This window comes from Ixodes scapularis, unplaced genomic scaffold (genome assembly GCF_016920785.2).
Source record: "Ixodes scapularis isolate PalLabHiFi unplaced genomic scaffold, ASM1692078v2 PGA_scaffold2__306_contigs__length_199485367, whole genome shotgun sequence".
NCBI classification, from domain to species: Eukaryota; Metazoa; Arthropoda; class Arachnida; order Ixodida; family Ixodidae; genus Ixodes; species Ixodes scapularis.
In genome coordinates, this window is record NW_024609857.1 from 43,264,447 (window position 1) to 43,277,301 (window position 12,855).

The 12,855-nt window shown below is 46.9% G+C and overlaps 1 pseudogene; it reads right to left on the reverse strand.

Annotated features, from left to right (window-relative positions):
- Positions 1-3,218: 3,218 nt before the first annotated feature.
- Positions 3,219-7,546, reverse strand: LOC121836454 (annotated as a pseudogene).
- Between the last annotated feature and the right edge of the window lie 5,309 nt (positions 7,547-12,855).

The window sequence follows — 12,855 nt, forward strand, 5'->3', positions numbered from 1 at the left end:
TTTCCGTTTCAGGCACACATTCGCCCCATTAAACGTTTATTTATAATTTTAATCCATCTGCTTTTTTAATCGTGAAAATATAGTTCGTCGGGCCTCGAACTTCACAAGCTTTGACGTATGCACATGAGCACGTTCTGTCACATTGTCAGTTAGTTCCGGTACAGGTTTTCTATTGTTTTACTAATCATTTACTCGGTCCAACTTTGTCCCACAGCGCAATGTATTCGTTGTGAAGTACGAAAAAGACAGGCTTTTGTTTTACACTTCCTTTTGCAAACGTGAGCCTTTGCTGGTCGTGTTGATCAATATCATCGTTATAACTCCATTTTCTCAACCCCATAAAAACCATGTGGTCTTCCGTGTTACAAGGTATAAAAAAAATAGTCATAGCAAAAGATGTCGTTTTTTTATTTGCAGATTTTAATCCGTCATTGTTTTAAGAAACCAGAGTATTTCACATGTAAATACATTACAGCGCAGCAATGTTTGCAAAAGTTGGACGGACACTGTTACGTACAAAAGGGTCCCCGTACGAACACTGGAAGCACACGAAGGCTGAAATACACACTGAATTGTTTACACCCCTGGCAGTGTAAACCAGCTTGTCCCAGCTCTAACACCCCAAGGGGTGTTAGAGCTGGGACAGTATGTTTACGCTCAACAAGTGTACACGAACACCTTTATTCTGCTGGCAAACATCCTAAAAATAGGGTGCCGATAATCCTGGCAACATCCTAGAGATTTTTTGTTTACGCTCAACAAGTGTACAAGCTGCACGCACCACATCTGCTGTTACATGCACAGAAACCCCAAATACAAGGACAATGATGCACACACGTAACCGCAACAACAATCTCGTTAACCCCTCCGCCGCCTTATGTATACTCGACAATTGAAATATGCTCACTCGCAATTACGAAGGTAACGAGTATGTTGGTTTGTTCAAGTTATATTAGCTGAATATCTCGCAGTTTGAGGAATGCAGTTTCAAGTGAAAATTATTGGTACAGGAATAGGTGCTTCAATCAATAGGCTAAAACGACCTCCGCTAAAACTGTCAACCCGCAGCGACCAGAGCGCCCTTCTCCATACCCTTTTTGCGCCCTTGCAAAATAAAAGGTGTTTCATGCAACAGCGTCCCATCTAGTATAAATAACGGTCTATTACTCCAAATAAAGGTGCCCAAGGGTGCAGCTGCGGGTGCAGGTCCCAAGAAAACCCGTTTTGCAACCTTAAGGGTGTAGAAAGTTATTGTGTGTTTATGGTACATCCGCAGTAAGCTGAGGAGATAATGGCCCGCACTATTTGCCTGTATGAGTCGATGTTGAGGCGAATATTACTCGATGGGTGACGACCTGTTTTAGACCTTTTCTTGCTCTGGGAATGCGCAAGGTCAGCTTGGAGTCACGACGCAATGTCGGGGACTGTCTTGAGGCAGCGGAACGTATGACGTACGATCTCGATTAAATATGGGGCACTCGTATTTCAGCCAAACATAGCCAGTAACCAGTGTCTGAAAAGATAAAAATAAGTTCGGTGATTTGCGATCACTTTTATGTCAAAACGTTCAATAAATTTACGGCAAGAGAAGGAATAGCAACTTTGCGAGACAAGATTTGTTTGTTTTTGTTTTTACCTGAGGTTGGTAAAAACAATAAAAGCAAACAAACAAATGAACACATGCTCGATGACTTAAATGTGCTTTCACATCAGAGAAGTCCAATGGGTGTAAACACAGTAGTGGCGGTAACGCGTTGCTGTAACGTTACTTCTTATGCAAAGTGGTAACGCACTCGCTACATTTTCAAAACGGTAACGGAGGACGTACTTACGTTACTCTTTTTGAGCAATGGGTGACGTAGTTACGCTACTCGTTACATCTTCTATAATGTTATATCAGTAAAACGTTTTATTTCACGGATAAAACAGTGACGCAAACGTAACGCGCGTTAGTTTTGATCGGTAACGGTAATGGTAATCCGTTCATTTTATTTTACTATAACATAGGTCGATTACGCGTTCCTTTCATTTGCAAGTAACGAATAACATATTGTGAACTTTTTTTCGGTAACGCCTACAACAGTGTGTATACATCAAAAATGCAACTCGTTATAGACCAGTATTCGAAATACTAGCCACGAGCGATAAAAATGTGAAATAATCGAGAGTCTTAGAATAGGGGGCCCCAAAGACATAGGGGCTCACCATTGCGCACGCGCCGAACCCAAACTGCATTTTGGGGTTTGGGTTGGCACTCGCCCCTAACGCAAAATTCGACATACACCGCGGGCCCCTATCACCTCTGCTTGGGGCCGCGTGGCGTCGGCGAACATAACGGCGCCCTTTCCACTCGCTTTGGAGCAAATCTGTCATGGCCGCTGTGTCTGTGCGTGGCGGTACACACACACACGCACACAAACACACACACACACATACACACACCAAAAAATTAAAGTCGCTTACAACCAACTGTAACACTGAATTAGAGCGCAGTTCTTGAGGAGGAGGAGGGAAGGGTCTTGAGGGGTGCGTATAACCCTCCTCCCTCCTCCTCACGTCTCGTCACGTGACGTCACGTGACGTCACCGGGGTCACGTGACCTCATGAGGGTCACCTGACGTCATCGTGATGACGTCATCGCCATCGTTAATGATGACGTCACACGTGACGATGACGATGAAGTCATTAGCGACATCGTCGTCATGATGACGTCATCGTAATGATGACGATGATGTTATTGTGATGACGTCATCATCATGACGTGACTGATGACGATAAAGATGACGTAATCGTGATGAAGTCATCACAATGACGTCACTGATGATGCCGTCAGTGACGTCACCCGTGACATCACGCGTCCCATAATGCACCGTGCGGTTACGCCGATGCCGACGCCCACGGCAACGGCGACACCTCTCAAGCCGGAAACGGGCGCGCTGCGCTCTAAAAACAGGGCGGTAAACTTGTCTTCTCATCTTTAAAAGGGTTGATAACTGGGCTAGTTGGTAGTTAGACATTTGAGCGGTATTAGCACACACGTATGAAGAAGAAAGAAGAGACGGAAAAGAGCGCTACTCACAACTGTATTTACAAAGATGAAGAAAATGAAGAACATCGTCAAGATCCCAATAAAGATGACAAAAGAAAGAAGATTGATTGATTGAAATCTTGTCTTTATTGATGAGAAAGGTTCGCCTGCCTATGGTCTGGTGAACCTGAGGCAGGAGGGAGGGGGTTGAGAGGGTTGTAGGGAGAGGGGATTATGATGATGATTAGGCTAGATGAATTGATGGACCCCGGATGTCCTGATAAAACGTATCAGTGAATCCAGGATTTGCTTTCTGTGTTGTGCCTGTCCTTTTGGGTGGGTCCAGGCTTCTAAATTCCTTGGTTTCGCCTCACTCGTTAGCGAGGCCCATGCGTCTTGTCTGAATTTCTCTAGACTCTTACAGACCCATAGCATGTGTGTTGTTGTCAGCAACCCTCCTGCGATGCATTTCTTGCACACAGGGTCGATGTCTTCATTTCCTTCTTCCTTTTTTGTAAATGTTGCTTTTCTTGCCGATGTTAAGGCTGTACCGGTCCTGATTCTTCGTAATCGTACATTCTCCCACCTCGTGTACCCTTGCGGGATTGGGTCTTCTACTGTCAATAGAAGGCCTTGCAGGTAGAGTTTGCGTTCTTCCTTTGCCAATTCGGCTCTTTCCTCTGGGTCAATGGGAGTTTCCTCGGTTGCTTCTTCCCGAGAGGTTAGGCCAGTTGCAGAGCTGGTGCTGCTAGCTGCCTCCGCGGCGGCCTGGTGTGCCCTCTCGTTGCCCAGGATGCCAGTGTGCCCGGGTAGCCATTCAATTATCAGTGTAGAGCCTTGTTTTTTTAGCTCCTTTGCGATTATTTTGATGGTTTTAACTGTCCTGTTTCTTGTTCTGCTGTTTCTGCACGCTTTAAGCGCCTGCTGCGAGTCTGTGAATATTCGGGCCGTGTAGCCCGGCTGGAGAGTTCCTTTAATGTCTTCAGCAGCTGCCAGTATAGCTTTGAGTTCGGCCTCTCTGACGGACGTCTGTTCTGAGAGTTTTGCTGTTTCAATTTTGTTCCCCGTTTCATCTGTCCATGCTATAGAAACAGCCGCGGTGTTCTTCGCGGCATCCGTGTATCTTATTTCTCCCTTTCTTTCTTCTTCTGTACGTTGTTCCAGCCACTTGTTGTGTTTCTTAGCTGCGAAGGCTCTTCTTCCCATCCCTTTCTTGGGTATCGGTTTGTGGTCCGTTATTTCAATGTCTTTCCAAGGTGGCAGGGCGTCCTCTAGTGGGTACCTTCCTTCTGCTGCATAGCCCAAAATCTAAAGAAGACGCCGGCCGTGTGCGGTTCTCTCTAGGCGTTGGAAGTGTGCGATCTTTTGCGCCTCCGCCTATTCTTCTGTTGTGTTCATCCCCGCGTATTTCCGGAGGTCTTCGAGGGGTGTATATTTTGGGAGTCCTGTAACTATTCTTATGGCCTGGGGGTTTAATCTTTCAATCTTTTTCCACTGGGTCCTGTTTAGGTTCATCCAATTGCAACTGTACAGTGCTTTAGAGGTGAGGAGTGCTTCGGCCATGATTCTGATAGACTTTTCATCGGCCCCCCATGATTTGCCGGTTGTCTTTCGGATGAGTTTAAGTGTCTGGTTCCATGTCTTTTCTAGCTCGGGTAGCCATTTAGTGCTTCGTGTCGTCTCTTCAAAAGTGACTCCGAGGATCTTAATACTTGGTTGCCTGTCTATGGTCTGTCCTTTCAGCTGAAGTTGCACTAGGTGAGCGATGCCCTTCCTGTGATCCCTTGGTCTTGCGACAACCATGTATTGCGTCTTTTCTGGGGATGGTTCCATCCCCACTTCTTCTAGGTAGTTCGTAACCTCGTCGATGCCTCTTTGCATTATTTGCTCCTGTTCGCCCAGGGAGCCTCCTTTGGTCCATAGCGTGACATCGTCAGCATAAATTGTGAATCCAAGTTCTTGAATACGTCTGAGTCGTGTGGGTAGGTCAGCCATCACCATATTAAAAAGTGTGGGTGATATAACTGCTCCTTGTGGTACTCCCCTGTTGTTAGGGGCCTCAGGGCCCATCGTGTTCCCGATTTTTACTTTGAATCTTCTCTTGTCGAGGAAATCGTCGATGAATTTTAGCGTTCTCCCTCCTAACCCGCATCTTGCCGCCCCGTCCTTGACCGCCCAATGTGGCACGGAGTCGAAGGCTTTTTTTATGTCGAGTGCAACTACAAGCCTTGGGTCTTCGCGGTCCTTGTCTGCCATTACATCCTCATATAGGAGCTTTATGCTGTCCTGAGTCCCCATGTATTCCCTGAACCCGGTTTGTCTTGGATCTAATCTATCGTAGGTCTCCAGGTACCACTGTATCCGCCGCGCTATCATCTTCTCGAAGATTTTACAGACGTTTGATGTCAGCGACACCGGTCTAAAGTTCTCGATCTTGTCCTGGGTTTTCCCAGGTTTGGGTATCGGGGTTACCCAGGAGACCTTCCACGAATCTGGTATCTTGCCTTTAGCCCAAATGTCGTTGTACTTATCGAGTAGCTTCTCTTTGGCCTCTGTTGAAAGGTTTCTGAGAGCAGTGTATGTAATCCCGTCAGGGCCGGGGGCGCTCTCTTGTTTGGCAGTGTGAATTGTTTCGAGCAGTTCCCCCATGTTAAAGGAGCTGTGCAACAATTTTTGTACTGTGCACAAATACCGCTTAAAACGGATTTCTAAAGTTAATGACCTATGAAACACGCGTTCGTTTTTCACCCCACGCAATAGAAGTCCCAGAAAAAAATTAAGAAAAACGAGCAGCGTTCACCCCCTCAACTCGCAGCCAGAACAAGCGGCCACGTGATCTGGAGCCGATTATATGCCGCCAGTGTTGATCATAGCCACGCGCTGGGGTTGGCAAAGCGCAGGACACGCGCTGAGTTCCAGACATTGTTATGGCTCGGCTGTTGTCGTCGTTGCAGCGATTGGACACGGGTCACAACCCGAATGCTTCTCGAGCTAGCAATTGTCACGAGCCCAAGTCGAGTGCCCACGCAATGCTCGGGTCCAATCTATGAACCGCATTCAAATATCGTCACTTGGGTGTACTGCGATCCCCGAGTTACGTCATCAAATTTTGCAAAGGAGAGATTGAATGAAAATTATCGTTTTTGTCCTTGAAATTACACCGCAACAAAGGAGTTTCTTGGCCAATGACGTTGCGTGTGAGTATCCTTGAGTCCCAGGTGTGCCAGTAAGCTCGTGTAGAGAGAAAAACATTCCAATTGAATATCGTTGCACAGCACCTTTAAAGGGTTCATCCATTCCCGGTTCTTGGGGCGGTTTCGCAGACCAGCATTTCTTGTGTTTCTGATCTCTTCGGTTGCAGATCGCAGTCTGCGGGAAAAAGAGTTGTCCCGCTTTCGCAGCTAGCTCTTTCTCCGTGATGTTGATTCGCAGCGCGAGGTTTTGTGCAGCGTTTCTAGTCTTTCTCTTTCTTTTGTCCATTCCCTTGTATGTACGCCAAGCTTTTCTAAGTCCAGAGCGTGCGTTGAAGGATCCGCAGTGGTTTCTCCACTTCTGTCTGCTTAGTTCCTTGGAGTATTTTGTTGCCTTGGCAGTTGCCATGTTAAATTTAATTTTCAGTTTTGTTGTCTTCTTTTTCCGGAACCTTTTAAGGGCTTGTAGTCTGCTAGCCCATAGGTTGAGGAGGTGCGTGTCTGGTGTGGGGTCTCCTTTTTTGACTAATACTTGTGTCTTGGCATTCTTCATAGCTTCGCGAATGACATTTTCTATGTCCTCATTCAGCTTGAGGCTCTCTTCGAGTATCTCACGAAATTTGTCCCATTTTATGAATGTTCTTGATTCCTTGCCATTATTTCCTCCTGTATGCTTGATTTTTATCTCAATAGGGTAGTGGTCGCTGCCGTGTGTGTCTCTCCGTGGAGTCCACTGAAGATCAAGGTTTGCTGTGGCCCAAGTTAGGTCTGGTGTGGTGTCTTTGTGGTTTCTTTGTTTAGCCAGCCTTGTTTTAACGCCCGGTTCGTTGCAGAGCTCGAGGTTGTTTGTTTGCATGGCTTCTAAGATGTCCCTGCCTCCCTTGGCGTTAATTTCGTATCCCCATTCGCGGTGTTGCGCATTGAAGTCTCCTCCGATGATCGTCGGGTCTCCTTCCGCTAACTCTGATATCTTACGGATCCACTCCGCAGTTTCTCCGTCGTTTGGGGTAGCTCTTGGTCGGATGTAGACCGAGACTACAACGAGCTTCATATTACCCCTCTTCAGTCTGACTGCAGTCACTTCCCGTTCGTCCGAACAGAGTTGGGAGGTGTCGAGGTAAGCATGTGGTATGTGTCTTCGTACGCCGATGGCAGCCCATCCTTTTTTCTCTACGGGGTTTTTCTCGCTGTAGCTGGGATTTGACTTTATTGTAGGTGTCACATAGAATTCAAACCCGGGTAGTGTCATACTGGGCGTTTTTGTTTTCTGTAGGAGCAGGATGTCAGGTGGCTCCTCTCTATCTAAACGGAGCCTCATCTCCGCCATTCTTGCCGAGAACGTGTTGCAGTTCAATTGAACGATTCGGGTCGTTGCCGTGTTTGCCGGTCCGGGTCTTTTACCTTTATTTACCGTGCTTGAGGGTGGCAATGTCTTTCTTGAGATCTGCAATAGCTCTGAAAACTGCCTCAAAGCCCATTGTCATCTCCGTGCTCATCTTGGCTACCTTTGTTTCGAGTTTAGTTGCTCTGGACTCCAGGTCTTCCTGCTTTTTGGGCTGTTCTGTCATTCCTTTCGTTGTGCGTCGAATCCAATCAGATGGAATCCATTTCGGGATCGTTTCTTCGTGGTCATCTTTTTTTGCCGAATTTTTCATATGATTCGCGTTGAACCGGAAGACTTCCGGAAGACTTCCTGTTATGTCGGTTTGGTTTATTGGTGGGATCGGTACTAGCTTGGCCGCCGCCGCGTAGCTCGCCCTTCCTTGTTGCGATCGCTGCCGCTGATTGGTCTTGTTCTTGGAGATCTGTCTCTTGGGGCATTCATTGCTGAGTGCCACATGGGGTCCGCCGCAGTTTCTACACTGCGGTTCTCGTTCGCATTCCTCCATGTCTTCATGTGCGTGTCCACACTTACCGCAGCGGCGCTCCCTATTAGGACAGACATCGGTCATGTGGCCGAGACCGTGGCAGTGGAAGCACACTATTGGTCTCGGGAGGTATGGTTTCACATCGTAAACCTCCCTGCAGAATATAACTTTTCTTGGGAGTGTTGTTCCTTCAAATGTTATGACCACTGTGTTGCTATTTTTTCCCATGAGACGAGCGTAGACGATCTTGTTTGTTCTACAATCCATGTCTTGCTTGAGGGTTTCGGGGGTCTCATCATTGTTGTCACCATGTAAGTATATAACTCCACGTATGTGATTGTTCCCCATGGCCTTGTATGGGCGCAAGGCATATGAATTGTCGCCTTTTTTTACTTCAGTAATTTGGAGAAGCTTGTCCGTTATTAGTCCATTCCGAGTCGTCAGTGCGATGGTGTTGGTTTTTGGTTGTATTTGGATCTTGTAGTCGTTCGGGCTGGCGATTCCTGCCTCTTTTACTGCCTTCTGTATATTTCGAGTAGTGAAGTCTTTGACATTTTCTCTACAGATCGGCTTCAGAACTATTGTCTGTGTTGGCAGGTGATCTTCGTGTTGTTTTTCCGCATTTGTCTTCTCTGCTGTAGTGGACGCCAGCGGGCTCACACACCGGCGCTTGCCCGCGACTGCTTGTCGATCTTCTGCCCTGGAATGTTCTCCTAATAAGGGGAACTTCATGCTATCGGGCTCGTCACTTCCCCTGGCAAAAAGCGGAATTTCCAGCTTTTGCTGTTCTTGACGCGTGGCTAGTGAAGGAAAATCGCGAGCGTATTGAGCGCTTACTTCATCGTTTCTTGAGGCGTCGCATGTCCGTTGGCTTGCCGTCTGTTCCTGGGTTCGTGTTCCTCTTATGTAGCCGCGTAGAAGCTCAGACAGTAGTTTTCCGACATTCTCTTCGGAAATTCCCAATTCCTCTAGAAGACCGCAGTCCAGTTTTACCATCACCATCTGCTTATCGCTTGTTCCTTGAGAGTTCCCTGTCGCGCCACCATTCCCCGTCAGGCTTAGGTCAGCGTCCATAGGCGTTGGTTCCGGTCCTCCCAAATATGGGTTCGTTGGGTTCAAAATTGGTGGTCGGAGTAAATCCGGAGGTCTTCCGTGTTCCATGTCACCTTAGGACTCGTGATGAAGGTGTTCCGGGGGTGCAGGCCTTCCGGGGCGATCGTAAATATCGTTTTCGTTTAGGAGCGTTCAGAAAACACGACAGATATCTAGCAAACTTCGTCTTCCACCAAAAGAAAGAAGAGGAAGCAGAAATATATTCCTGTTTTATATTTATGCTTCCTCTTCTTTCTTTTGTCATCTTCACGGGGATCTTGACGATGTTCTTCCTTTTCTTCATCTTCGTAAATACAGTTGTGGGTAGCGCTCTTTTCTGTCTCTTCTCTCTTCTTCATACGTGTGGGCTAATACCGCTCAAATGTCTTCTGATCTTGGCCGTTCCTACGCCCGAAAAGAACCGTCGACATGGCAACGTTTCGCTACTCCGAGCGGATTTCGTTCGTGACACGTTACATGTAGCTTAAAAAAAAAGAAGTCTTCCAAGGCATCCAAGTCGCTCCAGCTCTGATCTAAATAAAGAAGCTGCTCGCAGACTACGCTCGCTCGCGTTCGCATCAGTTTCGACATAGTTGAATGCCTAAATCTTCGGCGACAGACGCTGACCGCTGCACACGAATGCAAAAATCGATCTGAGAGCAAGCGCCAAATTAGAACGACACGGATAGGACTGTTTTGGCTGAAAACGGCTTACAATATTTATACTGATTTTAGATTGACTTTTGTTTTAGCCGGGTTCATATAGTTTTGCCTTAACTAATATTTGTAAACAAACAGCACTTGCAAAACGCACATGTTTTACTCTTTTAACGTTTTTCTTTTTTGATTACTACGCTTCGATTGGCGGCGGGAGACCTAAAGGGGCGCTGACACCCCAAAGGTCCTATTTTTTATAGTCTAAACAATGCAAGCTGTAGTCTTGGACACGCAAAAAAAAAAAAAAAAAACGCCTCATCGGGGAAAAAAAGTTTTCCAAAAATAAAAAGGCGCGCGCGCCTTTTTATTTTTGCCGCCTTTCTCTCCTGTTCCTCACCTTCTCGCTTCTTTTGATTTGTGACCTCAAAAATCATGAAATTTAAAAGCTTTGTAGGCAACATTTCTATAGGAAGTATTCACTGGCGGCCATAGCTGTGTGCGCGACTGCTGAGCGCGTGCTGATGGCTAGCTTCCAGGGTTCTTTTGCAACGTGCACTCCACACCACCAAAATGGCCGGTCTTAGCAGCCTATTAATGGGGGATCGTTCTGAGCATGCGCTCTAGACAGCACCCACAAATATGGCGCGCAGTGAATACCCCTTATAACATTAAATAACTGCAATCGTAGAGCATATTTTCTTAACGCAATTGCGAACGCACTACGGCCCTTCTTTTCTAAATACCAAAAATCGGAGTCCGTGTGACTTCGCCTTCTGACTTTGTGTCCTCTCTCGGGAAAACATGGCGGCGCTCGACGCTCATAGCAGAGGATGATAGGTGAGTCGGGGAATCGGATGAAGTGGTCTTCTTTAGGTGCCCGACGACCTTTCAGACTTGGAAAAGGAATTTGTCAAACGGTCAGAACAACTGGGTTTGGAGTCGGTGTATAGTGGTTTCGGTTGTTACTCCACGGGGACAGCCTTTCAGACGTCAAGCGTTGGCTGCTCGCCGCAATAGGCAGGCGGCACGGCACACACGGAGGAAACCAAACCGGTTTTTACCGGTAAGCCGGAGCCCTTCTCTTCGCTCCTCACCCCCTCGCTTCAAGTCGCGGTGGCAACGGCTGGTTTGGAGCGGAGTGGAGGCGCGAAGGAAAGTCGACCCGTAGGACTACGCAACATTTGACGTCACCGCACTGGCGCGAATCGCGCGGAAACTTCAAATTCGGCATTTGGAAATTGCTTTTTTACTTCACGAATACTGAATTCCCAAGTTTCGAATTTTGAGGGTAATGTCCGGGCATGGTTTTCAATCGTTTCGTATAATGATAAAAAAAAATGATTTTGATATGTCAGTGCCCCTTTAAGCTCGCCGCGTGGCGTTGCGAACGCCGGCGGCAGCAACCTTGTTGCGTTTGGGTCCCCCAATTTCTGGGGGCACCCAAAAGCCCCGTGATGATTTTTACAAGTACCGCCAGCCATTGTTAAGGAAACGCGCGAGACACGTGCCACGAGCGGGTGCTCCGCCGCCATTCGCTTCCAAGGGCCGCTAATTTCAGTGCTGCGCCGCCATTTGCTTCCGAGGGCCGCTCGAGACACGGTCGTTGATCGCTGGCGCATTTGACGCCACTTGCAAGACAAATGCAAACACATCGAGGGGCTTTATGGCACCCAAGCGTTGAGGCCCCATATTCTACAACTCTCTTATAATTGCGAACGCAGGCTCTTCTGAAGAGATGGGCTGCGCGTAAAACAGGATTTTTGGTCTTTATAGCTCTCTTGGCATCAGTGTTTTTCTTGGACCTTCGTGACTATGCATTTCCGACGTTCTTGCACTAAGATTTGTGCGAAGGTTTAAAAAAAAACAAAAAAACAAACAAAAACAAACGGAGTCTTGCATTACGTTATTATGAACATACATGGCACGAGACGGCCCGGGAACAGACCAGACGATGGTCTATAAACTAAGAGGTTTTGTGAAGTTGAAAGCAATATAAGACAGAACAAACAACATTTTTAGGAATGGAATGCCGAAGAACGATTTATGTGTGAATAGTCTTTTGGGTGTTCCAAAAATATGACGCCATAGCACATCGAGTCTCATGTGCAAGTTACCACCTGCCGTCCTTTTTTTATTAGTCTCTAAAAAAATGAAACAGAATACATCCTAATGATTTCCACAAGATGCAAATGCCTATATTCATGGTGAAGAACAATTTCTTCGTTTTACTAGCGCTCACCTTTTACCATTTAAGTAAAATACATATATGCTCCTTAACCCACCTCCTCTTTTTATTTTCTAGAAAGTGAGTAGGGTTGTCAATAACGTACAGCCGAGTTTTTAGCCTCACGAGCTCGTGAAAATGTGCTAAGTGCTGTTACAAATCACTTGGCGCAGTTGAACGCGGCTATGCTAATATAAATAAGCCCCTTCATCATTTATTATCCGTGTTCGCTCGATGGGAATTAATCGTAACCGGAGATTGAGATATATGCCTTGTGATATATAGTTATCTCTTCAACCTTTCCGGCCTTCGTGGACCTGGTACGAAGTAAAGACCAAGATGTGCCTTTAGAAAAAAAAATTAGTAAAAAATAAAGGCCGTTTACAACTACCTTTAATGCCGAATTAGAGCGCAGCTCTTGAGGAGGAGGAGGGAAGGGTACTGAGGGTCACGTGTTCTCGGGGGGGGGGGTCACGTGACCTGGGGGAGGAGTCACGTGACTTTGGGGGTCACGTGACTCCTTCCCCCGAGAACCTCGAGACCGGGGGGGAGGGGGGGGGGGTCACGTAACCTTGCGGAGGTCACGTGAGCCCCAGAGACATGTTTCCGCTAGATTTAGCGGAGAACATTTTCCGCTAGATTTATCGGGGCAATTTTTCCGCTAGATTTAACGGGAAAACTTTTCCGCTAGATTAAGCGGGGAAAATTTGCCGCTAGATTTAGCAGGGAAATTTTTCCGCTAGATTTAGCGGGGAAATATTTCTGCTATATTTAGCGGGGAAATTTTTCTGCTAG